At 34.8% G+C, this 13578-nt stretch overlaps 1 long non-coding RNA gene across 2 annotated transcripts in view; it reads right to left on the bottom strand.

Annotated features, from left to right (window-relative positions):
• The window catches only part of LOC139076808 (uncharacterized), a 148461-nt gene that overhangs the window by 122598 nt on the left and 12285 nt on the right, over positions 1-13578 (bottom strand). For both annotated transcript variants that reach the window (XR_011528791.1, XR_011528792.1), the window contains exon 2: positions 6135-6361. This is a non-coding gene — a long non-coding RNA (uncharacterized lncRNA). The remainder of the gene's footprint in view (positions 1-6134; positions 6362-13578) is intronic.

The following is a 13578-nucleotide window of genomic DNA, read 5'->3' as shown; positions in this document are numbered from 1 at the left end:
TCCATTAATTTGAGACGTTATAATGTAAACCTATTTACATTTGCCACAGATAGGAAAATACTTCACATATGTCAGAGATATAAATACTTTTCTGAATTACAGAAACACAAAAACACAGATATAAAGAGAACTTATAGCTTCAGTCCTGCAACTTCAACTATAGATCAAAAGTAAAAAGAGAAACATAAAACTCACCAGTGCAGGAATCAGAGTTGTTCTCCTTCCCAATGGGCACAAAATTTTAATCGTTTTGAGCTCACAAAAAGAGAAACAAATAACAAAAGACTAACAAACCAAGTTTTCTGTCATATATCACCTAACAGAGAACAGATCATCATCCATAGAACAGTCATTTCACCAAACAGTCAAACCACAAAACTAAATTTCTATCCATTGCTACCACCAATGGAGAATCAATTAGCAACTATGCTTGAACCAGAAACAACAATGACAACAAAACTAGAGAGTCAGAAAAGTTAAAATTGATTGCCACTTGAGATTCACTCTAGAAGCCAAGATGTGCCTGAACTTAGACAGCCCATGGGGCACGCATTGCCAACAATACGGTTTATTTGTCTCTATCGTGAGTCCACTTGGGCATCTCAGTGGACGACCTCAAAAACAAACAGAGTATATGATGAAAAACATGAATCTCATACAATATAAAATGAACACGTTAAAGATTTTATTTAAATCATTAGTTAATAAGGAAACCAGTAAGCATTATGACTGGTTCATAGATCATTTAAGAAGCTAAGAGCATACAAGGAATTAAACAAAGAAATGTTACAATAAGATTTCCGGGTTAGATATGAAATCGCTTATATCCAATAGGTCCAAAGATGATAATCTTTGGTGTTATCTGTTCTACTGAACAGACATTATTTGCTTCCCTTTCCAGACAAAAGTCTACAAGCTAACCATTTGTCCCTTCAGAGATGAAAACTGCCTTGTCAATAGATAGTCAAGCCCAGCACTGCACAAAAAGAATATCAATAATCTTTCTTGGCTATTTCAAGTTTGAAACACCTTTCTGGCAGGAGTATATAATAAATCTCTGGATCTTATCAGGCTTTCATTTACTTACAGTAGCTCCAGCTATCTGTATATTTACTTCTGGTTTGTCATTCACATAGCTTTAGCTCTTACTTAGCACTGCGAACTTATATCAAAGAAAAAAATCAAATGAGAATTAAAGTATCTTTCAAGTTCTATGGTAGTGGAAAAGACTGACATTTTTAATAATATTATCAGTTTGTTAAACCATCAAAAAGTTTGGGTTCCAAAGCCAATTAAGCTTGTATTTAGGAAAGCCTTAATAGTTTGCTAGATTACCACATGGTCTTTTTCAGCATTTGGATCATAACAAACCAAATCTATGTGCTAAAAAATTGTTTCACAAAGCAGATGAAAATGATAGTTACGAGTCCTGTTATACTCAAATTGTAAAATTTCATTTCTAGAGTAGCTTTTTCCTATAGTAATTTAACTTCGGGGCTTTTGCTTAAATGGCTACAGCTGCCGTAAAAACTCAGTAAAGCTTTACGCAAGGATTAGATAAAATAGAAGAAATTAATCCAGATGATTACAGCTTTCAAATGGTCCATTCTTAGCATACGAATATAATCTTTATCACCATATCATTTGTACTGATATTATCACTATATTACATGGTAAGTAATAATTTAGTTCAATTTATTGGACGCTAATTACTTTCATTAATGGTCACAAGCCTACATTTTATTCTAACACCAGCAAATACTGAGCATTATAATGCTTAAAGACCTCTCTTCCTATTCCATGTAACAAATTTCTTTATCTTTGTCCAATTTCCTCTTACCCTTGGTGTTAATGTGAACATCATAGAAAATTTTGATGTTTCTGCCCTCATCCTCAATACAGTGTGGAGTTCTGTGGGTTCTTCCAACACCCTGATTGCTACCCAATCCACAATGTTTTTTTTTTCTTTCCAGTTAACAGGCTCTCAACTCTACCTGGTGAATAAATAGAGAATACAGTAGTAAACCCCCAGTGGTATCACTCTCTTTTGGATAGGTTGCCATACTTTGTAACTTTCCTTATCCTCATCAAAAATGTATCCAATTTTGTCTCACTTCTTCAGAGAATCTATTCTCTTTTCAAGAAATGTATATATTTTAATAAAGGTCTCCTTTGTCTCAAGGGACAGCAGTGCCTTTCATAGAAATTTAGGTTTCTTAGTTTCAGGGCTGCTGCAACAAATTATCACTAACTGGGTGGCTGAAAACAATAGAAATTTATTCCCTCTCAGTTCTGGAGGCTAGATGGTGTCGGCAAAGCCATATTCTCTCTGGAGGCTCTAAGGAAGATGTTCCATGCCTTTCTTTAGCTTCTGGTGTTGCCAGCAATTCTTGGTGCTCCTTGGCTTCTTGATGCATCATTCTAAGCTCAGCTTCCATCACCACATGGCATTCTCCCTGTGTCTTCTGTCTGTGACTTTTCTCCTCTTCTTATAAGGACACCACCAGTCTTAAGGGATTAGGGCCCACCCTAATTTGGTGTGACCTTATCTTAACTTGATTACATCCGCAACGATTCTATTTCCAAATAAGATCACATTCTCAGGTACCAGGGGTTAAGACTTAGACATGTCTTTTGGGGGGACATAAATTCAACCCACAATACCGCAATCTTCCAATTCTTCCCAGATAGAGAGGATTCTGCCCAAAACACTGGGCGACGTGTAGTTTACATTGTCCATCAACCGCACTTTTCACGCTGTAAGGTGATTATTCCTTCACATCCTTCTTGTTTGAACACAGACACACTCAGATTTCGTTCTCCATATTAAAGGCATAATTGTGAAGGAAAATTAAGCGAGGTATGCTACTCTGCCTCATCCATCACCTGCAAAATTGTCAGGTAAATTCTGACTCCAAAATTTTTGTTTCAGTGTTAGTGACCAGAAGCAGAATAAACATGGTTTGATTTGCAGTCAGCCTTCTCTGTGACGTTAGAGCATTAGAAAAAATATTGTTGGAAGCATAAACTAAGAAAATTTAATGCGGAAGTCATTGACGCAGACTTAGAAACACTTTTTCAAACAACAGATGCGTTTTCTTGCTGCTTTTAACATTCACTATATTTTTCAGCAGTCTTTCCGGATAAATATTAAAGATATCTTAAAGAGTAATTTATATGCAAATATATGGATATTAAATATCACAAGATTGTAAAGTAATTAAATACTGTTTTTAAGGCTACAGGAAAAACTAATTTGGGCCTGACTAACTCACATTTTTGATATTTCAGTAAAGGTTCAGCTTAATTTTACCTTTGCTTTATGAGAAAATAATTTGCTAAGCGTATTTATCTTGTGAAGAAATTGCCCCGCTTATGTGAATTCTATACATATTCCTTGTAGCCTGGAAACATTTACATATGAATAATTGATATACCAATTATAAATCACTCTTAGTTCTTAGTTAAATCAAGTTTTCTAAGTTGACTGACTAGTTCAAGGCTGAATATAGCATGGTGGAGGGTGTTATAAAAAGGCATTTCTGCAGGAGAAAAAGTTTCTCTTTTTTTTTGAGGAAGATTAGCCCTGAGCTAACATCCGCCACCAATCCTCCTCTTTTTGCTAAGGAAGATTGGCCCTGAGCTAACATCCGTGCTCATCTTCCTCCATATGGGACACCTGCCACAGCATGACTTGATGAGCAGTGCGTAGATCCACTCCTGGGATCCGAACTGGCGAACCTGGGCTGCCAAAGCAAAACATGCAAACTTAACCTCCACGCCATTTGGCAGCCCCCAAAGAAAAGCTTTTTAATTCATAATTTTACTAGTTCAAATAGACCTGTCCTTTTCTAGACGAAGCAACTTAGAACATAATATTTCTTCTATTAGATATTATTCCTGATAGCTAATTCATTCAAATTCTGAGATAGAAAGGAAAAATTTGAGGTGATGTTAAGGTTGATGATTTCTACAAATGAGTGAAGATGGCACCTAGAACACTGAGGAGTTTTTCTTGTACAGTGTGGAACGAATTACAGTTTCATTTGTTATTATAAAAGTAACCAAATAATTGCACCAGACTGTATTCTGCTAGCACAATGAGGGTACTGAAGACGCGTATGTCTAACATTACTCAGGAGGATTTAGGAGACGTGGGGAGTCTGCCTGAATCTATTACAGAAACTTGCACAGGAGAAATCTTAAAACATTCCAATTTCGTAACATAAGTCCTCAAGGAGTCAAACAGCTAGTGGTGGTTACTGAGAATACTGGAGAGAACTCATGACCCAGAGTGCTGGGAGGAAAACTGAATTTGTGGTTCAGGCATTTGAGAGAGAAGCAGAGCAGATCACAGACCTGAGGCTCCCACAAATTCTGCTGAATACATGTCACTATTTCACCCAACTCTTGCTTATTTCCTCACTTGTGCAGTCAGTAGCTTCAAGCGTCAGGATCGTCACAGGGCTTAAAAGACTCCAAAAAACTGGAGAAAATACTGACAGCTATCACCATATTAGATCAGTCATGGATCAGTGTGTCATTTTATGTCCCTCTCACATGATTATATGAGATGATGCATTTTAATATGGTTATGATGTCACCAGTTCCTCAGATTATACATTAGGACGTTGATTAAATGTCTGTTATCTGTACTTTGGACTTGGCTCTTCTGACTGAGTGAAGTTCTTATTTAGACTTAGGGTTAATTAGTGAGGAGGGACGACTCTCATAGGAAGAGAAAGCTCATTGCTATTAGGCCATATTTGATTTATCATAGATTTTTGTGGCCCCAAGTGATCCATTTAATTTATGAGAACAATTCTCCTGAAAGATTGAACTATTATATATATTGAGGGAAAATACTATATATTTTTGGTATATTTATATTGCTATTTGAATAACAAGTGCCTGTTCCATTAGTGGTGATGTCAGAATAAGGATTACAAACATTATGGCATGGATGGCTACTTCTGAAAACCCTAGATGGTACTACGGAAAACGATAAGTGAAAGTTCTTGAATGCCCGGCTCAGAACATGGGAAAAGAGAAAAAGAAGTAGAAAATCTCTCTGAAAGCTTTAAAAGCTTCCTTATCTTCTACAGCCTCAAGAAAGATAACACTGAGCCTGATTGTAAGGGTTACAAAGTTGTACTGCCAATTAAACGTGGAACTCCAGGCCTCTTCACTAAATTAAGGCATGATGTGGAAGTGGTTGAAACCTAAAGTACAGGGTCATTTTGGTAAAAACAGATAAGACCGGGAAATCCCTAAATCACTCTAAATCTTCCTTACTTATAGAAGCAGCCCAATCCATATCTGAGAGAACCAGCATTACTGTCCATAAAATCTTTCACTTCAGGCAGTTGCCCCAAGGAGGCCTGATTTTCATCAAGACCCAACCTCATCACCTCTCGTTGCCCCCAGGCCCATAACAAGAGGTTTTTATCCTATCATAGCCCAAAAGGAGAACTAAAAGACCTACTCGGGGAAAAGTTAGCCTTTACCCAAAGATTGCAGAAACTTGCTAATGTAAATATTAGCAAGGTGGACATGTCTGGAGAAAGGGAAATTAACAGGCCTTCCAGGAATCATTAGAGGCTGGCTCTGAACTGTGGCTAATTCTTATAGACCCAAAACTACACTGTGATGCACCGGTCAGAATGAATTGCATTGGAGGTCAGTTAAAAGATGAAGATGTGTTCTGAATCATCTCACAAGATGCCCAGTGGAATCACCGCCACATGTTGTGGTTCTTTCCTTTGTCCTAGAATATATACTTAGTAACTGGAAGAATCCCTAGATTTGTTCCTGTGGATTGAAGGTCATTATGGTAGGTGTGTCAAATGGAAGCCCTTATGTCTCAGCTGCAACAAGATAGTAAATTAAAGGCAATACTTTATCACAGGAGATTGGCAGAAATCAATGCTATCATCAAATACTTGAAAATTCAGTGATGATAATTACTACTGTATCCCCATTAATTTACCTTTTTGGTCAATACAAAAGCCAGACAGGCCTTGCAAAATGAATGACTGCATATTATTGCAAACTTAATCAGATACTTTTACCAATCACAACTGTGGTGGAGAAATGGAATTTTTAGTGGTTATAACCAATATATCCCAACATACCTACGTTGTTTTCTTTAGACTTTCTATCAATAAGATAATCATGCTCAAAAACAGCAGAACACCTTGACTGTCTTTCTTCAGGATAAGTCCACTCTTCTCCTGGTCATTATGTAATCTAGAAGGACCTTGACTGTCCTGTTAGTCCTCAGAATATTAGGCAGGTCATTATATTGATGACATATGCTAATCGGACTTGGTGGCAGGAGGTGACAAACTCTCAAGCTGCCCTGGGAAGACATAAGTATGCAAGAGAATATGAGATGAATCTTGTAAAAGTTATGGAGTCTGACACATCTGCAATTTCCAGGAAAAAGGGGTATGTTGGAATACTCCTTCTAAGTAAGAGGCAATTTGCACCATATCCTATGAGGAAAGAAGCACAGTGTTTGTTTGGATTCTTAGGATAATTGGAGAAAACACAAGCCTACTCTTCTCATCCACTTACCAGCCAGCTGAGCATGGGATCTGGATTAAGAAAGGACTCCACAGGAGACCCAAGACTACAATAAAAGTTGCCCCCACCATTCAGGCCTTAGTACCTGCCATACCCAATAGCAATGAAAATGGCAGTGAAAAAGATGCTATATGAACCAGCTGGCAAGTTATAAGGGAATCAGAATATAGGGTTTTGGATTAAAGACATGTCCTATTCTGCACAGCTGTCAGGTTGCTACTGCAATCTACTAGAGACTGGCCCTGGGCATTAAGTGATTAATTCAAGTTAACTGTCCTTCATGACCTGGGTATTATCTGATCACTGAAAGGTAAAGTTGACATGAGCAGCAGGATCCCATGCTTAAATAAAAATATCTGTTAAAAGAATGAATGCATGCTACTTTTTATCATTTTCAAACATTTCATTTCCTTTTTACAGTATTTTGTTCTGATTGATATATTTCTTTAATTGAAATGAAATAAGGCAGAAGGAAATCATTAAAAATATTTAACTTTCTGAAGAGTGCAGAGACATTCTTAAACATTAACTCATATGGCACTGAAACAAAGAAATAGTCTAATGGCCCACCAAATAGCAGATGGTAATCCCGAAAATAACTGTAGATTCCTTCAAATGCCCTTTGCCATGCATTCTCTTCTGTTTGGTAATAATTGCATATATAGAATTATTATATCAGGCGTATTTATCCATTCATTCATTATTTAGATAGATAGAGAGACAGACAACAGAGATAGAGATAATCTGAATCATAAACAGTGCAGTAGATTTTAAACAAGTCTCTATGACATTGGATGTATAGGTTAATAAAGGAAATGCTTGAAATTTCACTGATTGAGTGTCTTCATCTCTAAATAGGGGTAGCTCAACAATTCTAAAAGAAGACAAGAAATATTGTTAGTTACTCATAAACCTAGCGAGTTTGGTCCAAACTAAACAAGAATTTTTTTCTTAAAAATTGAACAAAAGTTTAAGTGTTTACTGTCTTTATGATGATTAATTGGATTAATGATGCTTAACAAATTTTAACAATATTTAAAACTATTCAATGGAATCCAAATTGAATTAACAACCTAAGTGTTCTGTCAACCATGAAGAAAAGATATTAAATGCTCCCAGGTTAATTAGCTTTTGATACTTAACCATTCTTATCTAGTCTTTTGAGCCTAAAAGCATAGCAAGAATTTTTAACAGTTTTGTTATTCTCAGCTTGGTTTAAGAGGACTAAAGACACTAAGTCTCACTTAATGAGGCTTAACTAAGTTTAATGGAGCTTGGTTATTTTAATGAAGTTTAAGTTTTAATGAGACATAAGACCCTCCTTCTATTTAAGATTATGAAGATTCTTCTTAATATCTGGAAAGTACCTTAACTCCTTAGGTAATTATGAATACAATGAAAATCCATTGATAAATAAAGATGACTTCTAAAGGATGTAATATACTTTTTGAAGTGGAAGGGAAAGGCAAATTGGGGCACTAAAATTGTGAGTATTCCAATAAAACAGCAGATAATATACTAGATTATTAGAATTTGAAGCAGTCTTTTCTTCCATTTAATTTGATCTTCTACCCAAAGCAAGATCCCTGAAATACCTTCATTTAGTTGTAAACCTGAACAACTGCTGTGATAAGCTTATTACTCTACAAAGCATCACAACGGACTTTTGATCAACCATTTATGAACAACTAATTATTTTACATTGAGATGTAAAGTGGTATTATGAAGCCAACTCGACTTTCATTGAATATTGACACCATCAGTTACCAATTGCATTTATACACATAACTAGCAATAAAACATAATATTTAAGAAGATGTGTTCTGGCCTTAGACTCCCTGAGTTTAAATTGCAGCAGTAATGTTTACTAGCTGTGAAGGCTTAGGGAAGTCATTTAAACTTCTCTGAACCTTAATGACTCAAGAGGATTTAAACGACTTCATGGAGTTGTTTGTATGGCAAAGTGTGGATGACTGGTGAATCTGGATAAAAGATATTCAGAAATTCTCTGTACTATTTTCATATATTCTAATTATTAGAAATTATTTCTAAATAAAAAAGCAAAGCAAATATAATAAAAATAAAATGCAGCTCTTATGAACTGCATCAGATAGTTGAACCGCGTTTTTATTTTGTTTCTATTCTGTCAATCTCTACTTTTTAATTAGAGTGTTTGATCCATTTAAATTTAATGTAATTATATGATTGATTTTGCCAGCACTCTTACTATATACTTTCTATTTTCTCCTCTGTTCTTGGTTCTTTTGATCCTGTTTAGATTAATTATTTTCAAAAAAATATTTTTGGCATTTTATTTTACTTCTTCCATTGTTTTTATGGACACCTCTTTGTTTTAATGTTTTAATGGTTGCTCTAAGAACTAAAATAGTATCTTTAATTTATCACAGTCTTTCTTGAATTAATATTATACCAATTTAGGTATAACGTAAGATGTTTATAAGAGTAATCTTCCATGTTGCTCCCTTGCTATCCTTCGTGCTATTCTTATGATGCAATTTATCACTACGTGTGTTATAAACCCCACAAGAAAACGTTACTGTTTATGCTTTAAACAGACGACTGTATTTTGAAGAAATTAGGAAAGAAAAAGTCTTCTATATGTACTAATTTACCATTTATAGTGCTCTTAAATACTTCTTGTAGATCTGTCTTTCCAACTTGTACTATTTCTATTTAGACTGAAGAACTGCCTCTAGCATTTCTTACAGTGCAAAACTGTTGGCCTTGAGTTCTATCATCTTTTGTTTATCTGAAAATGCTTTTATTTCACCTTTAGAAGGATATTTATGCTGGATACAGAAATCTATGTTTATAGTTACCATTTTGCTTTTTGTTTGGGGGGGGATTTTTTTTGTTGTTTTTAACCACCTTAAAGATGCCGTTCCCTAACTTCTGGCATGCTTGGTTCATAATGAGAAGTCAGCCGCCATATTTAACCTTGTTTCCTGGTACATCATGTGACTTTTTTTTCTGGATGCTTTTAGGATTTATCATGGATTTTCAGCAGTATTATTATGACCTATTTATGTGTGATTTTCTTGCATTATTTTGTTTGGGATTTGCCAGACATCTTAGATTTGTGGATTAATGTCTTTCATGAAATTTGGAACCTGTCAAACCATTATTTCTTTACACATTTTCTGTCCTGTTTTGTTGTTTCTCTCCTCAGGGATTCTGATATTAGACTGCTCAACATTAGACTGATTGATTTGGTTTGCTTTGTTTTGTTCTTTTGCTTTTCAGCCTTACATTTACTGCACTTCTCTCAGCAAAACCGATAGTGGTGGTGAGCAGTAGAGATAACTGTTGGGCCAAGCAAACTATTCTCTCATTTGAATATCTTCAAGATTACAATCATTGCTGGCTGCCCCTACCTGGATGGATGGTTTAGCTGGCTTCTCCTTAGTAAGTCAATTTCTTATGGTTTTTGGAAGACTTTCTCTTGTCTGTCTGAACCGGACCCATCATACCTGTTCTGGGGCTTATTGCTCACATATGCACCATTCCTCTCTCTGGGAATCATTCATCAAGACTTTCTTGCACTCACTGCTCTTCAATAGTCCCATAGATAAGTATGATTTTATATTTTATCTAGGTTTTCCTTTGTGTTGCCACAGGAGTGAAGGCTATCCATGTCTTTTTCCATCAAAACAAAAAGTGAAATCTCCGGTCACCTAGTTCTAATGAAGTTGTAATCGAGGTGGTTTTCCTTTTGCTATCTTTGTTCTTCTTTTTGATTCTTTGTTGCTGCTACAATCAAGTTGATAGAAATTCTTTATGTTACTTTTAAGTTATGCTATCTTGGTTCATATTAAATTTGTACTTAACCACTCATTTAGATAAGGTTAATCTACTGCAACTGAGACCAAGAAATCATGTTTTGGCTTACTGTTACTGTTATAGTGCTAGTAACCAAATAAAAAATTTTTTTTAAGAAAATATATTTTTCAGAGAAATATTCTTAATAAAGTCAGAGATTAATTTTCTTCTAAATAACTTGAAAATAATATTAATAACTCATTCACACATACTGCCAAGAAGTAAACTCATGATCTTCAATCTACTTTTTCCTTTTTTTAAAAACAATGTCAACATTCACTAATATTCAATTTTCTAGTATATTGTGCAATGGCTACTATATCTAAAAGATTACCAACAATTATATTACATTCACACCTTCAATGTCTAATATTTTTCAGTGTTCTTTTGTAATTATCTTAATAATCTGTACATATTTCTTTCTAAGGAAGCAAATAACCAACCCCTCCCCCTCAAAGAAAAAGTAGTAGTTGAGTATTCTTTCTGTCTTGGTCTGTCTCTCTCTTTCTTTGTCTCCCCCTCTTTCTTTTCTTATTTGATAATTTTATATCATTTGTTCCAAATAGGAATTCTTCCTTGTTCTTCTTCTGAATACAGCCTTAGAAGTATTCACCATTTTTTAACATCTTCTTTAAGGATCTATAGCTTTTCACTCTATTCTTGCATAATATTTTTGCTTTATTATAATTTGATAATACTTTTTACATCATTTATAAATGCGCATTTAAAACCTGAACACATCAAAAAGCCCTGCATGTAGCCACAGATATTTTTCCTTTTCTTAGTTGAAATCTCCTGGATTTGAAAGACAGAAATTTTATTTTTAAAATTTATTATTGATTTGAATTGTATTAACATTTGGAAATGACCATATGATCTTATCTACATTTTTTATTAAATGTAAGGCTTTTCTGATCAAGTTATCAATTCTCCTACCAAACATATTATTTGTCTTTTCTAGGAGCAAATAATTCTGGAGTCCCAAGCCAAAGTTCTGAAAATCAAATCCTGTTCTTCAGCTATTTAATTTACATACTTGCTTAATCTCCATAAAGTCACACCTTTCTCCATAAAAGAGATGAAAATATCATTAATTGTATCCCTTTTGTCCCTGATTATTAACTATGAAAATGTAAATGATGGTAATTAGCTCTAATTTGCAACAGCTCTTTATTAAGCACAATTTCCTTAGGCAAATGTAGTAGCTCACTCAGACTCTGGCCAATTATACCAAAAATATTTCACTCACCTCTGCTTTTTTGCTGCACTGGTATCCTAGTCACAATTACCAAAATAAAATATTGTTATCAAAACATAAATAAATTTTACTTTCTACTCACACTTTCAAGGGGAGTACCAAGAGATGATAGATTTAGAACAGAGAAAGAGAGAAGAAATGAGAGAAAGATCAGAAAAATCTATCAAATAGCCATTTGACCAAATGATCTGGTCTAAGCTCAGAGTCCACAAACCAGTACCCAAATCTATGCCTGACACCTTCATCTTAATCACTTGAGCAGAATTATATTTCAAATAATTAATGCTTATTTTCTCCATAATTCCTTACTCTTGTGCTCTTCATATACTCTTAAGAACCCTGTCGGCCATGGAAGACTACACATGAAGTAGGTGCTTGCAGAATTAGTTTTTCCATTTCAAAATTTAGGATAAAATCAGAGCTAGAGGAAAGTGGGTGAGATTAGAATGGGAAAGTAATTTATAGATCAGAGTTCTTGAAGTCAGAAATGAAAGGAAGTCTTTCTATTACGAGGACTACAGAGCTCATCAGAAAAGATTCAACATCCATCATGCCCCAAAATGTGGAATCCCAACTAACACTTTATTCTTGAGCTACCCATTATCCAGCAGTCTTTTTGAAAACTTTCTCAACTGAATTGAGGGTTAATGTGAGAATAGTGATTTAAAAGATTTTTTTTTCCCTTGACTAAGACAGCCTTGAAGTATCCCAACAGGTAATTTCCTAATAATCCAAAGCAATATTGAACATTGATTATACTGTTATCTTAATGTAATTTTCTTAAGCTTTCTTATACCTAGATTTCATTGAGCTTCTTGGATTCGTTGGTTTAAAATTCTCATCAATTTAGAAAAATTTTGAACAAATGTCTTCAAGTATTTTTTCTACTCTCTTCCCTTCCTTGGAGATTTAATTGCACGTTAAGCCACTTAAATTTGTCCCACAGCTATTACTTCATTTGTTAACTTTTTTCTTTTTTTTTGGTGAGGAAGATTGGCCCTGAGCTAACATCTGTGCCAATCTTCCTGTATGTTGTGTGGGGGATGCCACCACAGCATGGTTTGATGAGTGGTATGTAGGTCCACACCCAGGATCCAAACCCATGAACCCCGGGCTGCCAAAGCAGTGCATGTGAACTTAACCAATACACCACCAGGCCAGCTCCAGAAATTATCTACTTTTAAGGGAGATGAACATAGATCGCATTATAATGTTTGTTTACAAGATTATATATTAATCAATTAATTTATATTCTAAAGCTCAACTCTCAGTCTCATTCAATTTGTTGTACAACGCGTTCTTAAATTTCTCTCCTATGCCTCTTTTTTCAAGGTATTAAGTCTCAAAGGTAAATCAAATTAAGTTCTCTATGCTTTTTAACACCCTAATTTGTGAGCTGTTATCTTGTGGTATTGTATACAAATAATACACTAGAAATAGAAGAAAAAATGTTAACTGTGAACATGAACAAAATTAATTTTTCTAAGCCATAGAAACAAAGACCAATAAATCTACAACAAAAGTATTAAAACTGGTCAGAAACCATTGCTCTGTTATTCTCCATCACTTTGTGACTTTCTGGAGAGTGTTTACACCATTTCAGCAAGACCATTTCCTCAGGCTCAGCTTTCCAAACCACCTTTGAAAATCACAAACACGACATGGCCCTAGAAGCCGTCCAACACTCTCAGCTGAGCAGTGTAATATATTCTAACTGTCTAGATTTAAAGTAATGTTTCTTACATCCCCTTTAGCATACCAAATTCACATAAGTAAAACAAATTGATTTGTCCCATATATCTCAGGTTCAGATCGCATAGGTAAAATGAAATTCAGATTTTTGTGCATTTTTTGTTGTGTCCTACTTTTAAAATGTCCTTGTAACTATGCCA

The sequence above is a fragment of the Equus przewalskii genome, chromosome 17 (assembly GCF_037783145.1).
Source record: "Equus przewalskii isolate Varuska chromosome 17, EquPr2, whole genome shotgun sequence".
Lineage (NCBI taxonomy): Eukaryota > Metazoa > Chordata > Mammalia > Perissodactyla > Equidae > Equus > Equus przewalskii.
Note: the sequence above shows the minus strand (reverse complement) of the source record. Positions and strands in the feature narration are given on the sequence as shown.